Raw genomic sequence first — 3397 nt, 5'->3', positions numbered from 1 at the left:
CTCACCTCAGCCTCCCAAAGGCGTGGGATTACAGGCTGAGCCACCGAGCCCGGCTAGTCAAATACTTAATGCATGAAAAAATATCAAAATAAAACATTTAGTGAATAAAGCAGGATGCAACATTGTAAAAATAATATAATTCTATTGTTGTAAAAACAGTATTTGTATCTATTATATGCATAAATACAGACAAGTGTTCACATGAGTGCAAAATATATATATAAAGATTAGTGATCCGAGGTTGGGCACAGTGGTTCACACCTATAATCCCAGCACTTTGGGAGGCCGAGATGAGGATTGCCTGAGCCCACGGGTTAGAAAACAGCCTGGGCAACTTGGCGAGACCTCATCTCTACAACAAATAAAAAAATCTGCCAGGCATGGTGGCATGTGCCTGTAATTCCAGTTACTTGGAAGGTCGAGGCGGAAGGATTGCCTGAGCCCAGCAGGTCGAGGCTGAGGTGGCCGTGAGCATGCCACTGTACTCCAGCCTGGGCAACAGAGTGAGACTCCAACTAAAAAAAAAGGGAAGCCGGGCTCGGTGGCTCAACCTGTAATCCCATGCCTTTGGGAGGCTGAGGTGAGTGGATTGCCCTGAGCCTGAGGGTTCGAGACCCGCCTGGGCAGGTGAGACCTTATCCTTACAACAAGTCAAAAAAAATTAGCCAGGTGTGGTAGCGTGCGCCTATAGTTCCAGCTACTTGGAAGGCTGAGGCAGAAGGATCGCCGGAGCCCAGCAGGTCAAGGCTGCGGTGGCCAGGAGCGGCCACTGTACTCCAGTCTGGGCAACAGTGAGACTCCAACTCAAAAAAAAAAATTTTTTTTTAATTAAATAAAATTTAAAAAGGGCAACCCCTTTAGGTCCCCTCCCACTGTGGGAGCTTTTCTGCCCTCTCAATAAATCCTGTTTTCTCAAAAAATAAATAAATAAATAAAGATTAGGATTAGTGATCAGGCACAGTAGTTCATGCCTATAATCCCAGCAGCACTTTGGCCAGGAGTTTCAGATCAGCCTGGGCAACATAACGAGACCTCATTGCTACAAAAAAATTAATTAATTAATTAAAATTAAAATTAGAAGGCTATGGTGGCAGGCACCTGTAGTCCTAGCCACTGTGGAGGCAAAGTCAGGATGATCACTTGAGCCTAGAAGTTCGAGGCTGCAGTGTGTCTACAGCCTGGTAATAGACCCTGTCTCTTTAAAACAAAGGGGGGGGTGCACAGTAGCTCATGCCTATAATCCCAGCACTCTGGGAGGCTAAGGCAGGAGGAGGAGGATTGCTTGAGCCTAGGAGTTTGAGATCAACCTAGGCAATATAGCGATACCTCATCTCTACAAAAACTCAAAAAATTAGTCAGGTGTGGTGGTGCACGCCTGCAGTCCCAGATACTCGAGAGGCTGAGGCAGAAGGATCACCTGAGCCCAGGAGGTCAAGGCTGTGGTGAGCTGCACTTTGGGTGACAGAGTGGGATCCCAACTCAAAAAATAATAAAAAAGATTGGAAGAAAACAAACCCAAATATAAATAGTGGTTATCTGTGGATAGTATCATTACAAGTGATTATTATATTTTTCTTATTTATCCTTCTATTTCATCCATTGTCAACATAATAAATACAAACCAGTTTTATAATTTAAAAAATTAAAATTATGGCAAAAGTGATTAGAGTATGGACAGCCTAGCCCTGTAGAACGTTTACATTTTTAGGATAAAGGTAAGAAAGGAGCCAATGAATGCAGCCAAGGAAAAGAAGACTCCTTCAGAAAAGTGAGAGTAACTGGGCAGGTTGCAAACGATCTGAATGAACTCAACAATGGTAACTGCAGGGGGAGTCCAGGAGAAGTAGGACTGAGGAAGAGCCACCAGCTTGTCAGTTAGGAAGTCACTGTTGACGTTCCAAAAAAGCTTGTTTCACACACCCTTCTTTCCTCCTTTTCACCTCTCCTCTTTTCCCATCTCCCTTACTCATCTCCATTTAGAAAAGCAGCACATGTGGTGGTGGTCCAGGTTTTCAATCCTCGCCCTACCATTCACAAGTTGTGTGATCTTAAGCTAGTTTCTTACCTCTCTGAGTCTCAGTTTCCTCATCTATAAAATGGGAGTGATATTAGTATCTGCTTTATAGAGTTGTTACAATAATTCAGTAGACTATGGCCGGGCTAATTCAGTGGACTATGGTGTGGCTCACGCCTATAATCCCAACACTTCAGGAGGCCAAGGTGAAAGGATTGCCTGAGCCCAGGAGTTTGAGACCAGTCTGGGCAACAGGGTGAGATTTCCTCTCTACAATACATCAAAAAATTAGCTGGGCATGGTGGCACACACCTGTGGTTTCAGCTATTTAGAAGGCTGAGGCAGAAGAATTGCCTGAGTCTAGCAGGATGAGGCTGCAGTGACTATGAACGTGCAACTGCACTCCAGCCTGGGTGACAGACTGAGACTCAAAAGAAAAAAAGAATTCAGTGAATTAATATTCTAAGCATTTAGGATATTGCCTGACACACTGGAGGCACTTAATACATGTTGGCTAGTATTATTATTCAATTTATTCCTTTAAGATTTCCTCTCTCCTTCCTCTTTGGCTGTCTATCCTAGCAGGTACTAGCACAACTACAGGCATTGCTTAGAGACTCACTTAAGACAATTCACTTAAATACAAGCTCTAAAGCCACTGATCTTCATACCTCTGTCTCTAAACCACAAAGTATCCCAGCAAAGGTTGCCTGTCATTAGTCTTCATTATCACTCCTAAACCACAGGGCACCTATGGGAAAAATCCATACTTTTCCACTCTTCTAACCACATATTTCTGTGTTTTTCTGCTCAGTCCCTACTATATCCCCAGTGTTAAAGAGTCCAACACACAGTAAGGTCCCAAAAAAATATTTGTTCAATGAACAGATGAAATTCTTCCTCCTCTATTACTCTGACAGATGTTGGTAGGATACCAGAAAAAACAAGTTCAAATCCCTAGCTTTTCTATTTACAGGTTATAGGAACTATGAGCTCATCCTCTCTGAAACCTCAGTTTCCTCACCTATAAACTTCAGTCAAATGTCTGAAGCCACTTTACCAAACTGCTGTGGGGATCAAATCAAACAAAAGATTACATTAAAACCCACTGAAAATAATATTTTACAGATGCTAGGTATTATTATTCTGATATATCATATCTGTATCAATAATCAATCTACATGCAGTGACATATGACTGCAATCCCAGCTACTTGAGAGGCTGAAGTGGGAGGACCACTGAGCACTGTAATTCAAGACCAGCCTGAGTAACACAGAGAGACCCCCATCTCAAAAAAGAAAAGAAGCCGGGTTCGGTGGCTTGGCCTGTAATCCCGCGCCTTTTGGAGGCTGAGGTGAGTGGATTGCCTGAGCCCACGGGTTC

The 3397-nt window shown here is 43.3% G+C and overlaps 2 protein-coding genes across 2 annotated transcripts in view; one reads left to right on the top strand and one right to left on the bottom strand.

Moving 5' to 3' along the window:
- UHRF1BP1 (UHRF1 binding protein 1) overlaps positions 1–3397 on the bottom strand; it is a gene marked incomplete at its 5' end in the record, with an annotated part of 67421 nt that overhangs the window by 11878 nt on the left and 52146 nt on the right. The gene's annotated exons all lie outside the window — the stretch shown is intronic.
- TAF11 (TATA-box binding protein associated factor 11) overlaps positions 1–3397 on the top strand; it is a 40000-nt gene that overhangs the window by 26904 nt on the left and 9699 nt on the right. The window lies entirely within an intron of this gene.

Source organism: Carlito syrichta, unplaced genomic scaffold, assembly GCF_000164805.1.
Source record: "Carlito syrichta isolate Samal-C Ts95f unplaced genomic scaffold, Tarsius_syrichta-2.0.1 Scaffold303364, whole genome shotgun sequence".
Lineage (NCBI taxonomy): Eukaryota > Metazoa > Chordata > Mammalia > Primates > Tarsiidae > Carlito > Carlito syrichta.
Note: the sequence above shows the minus strand (reverse complement) of the source record. Positions and strands in the feature narration are given on the sequence as shown.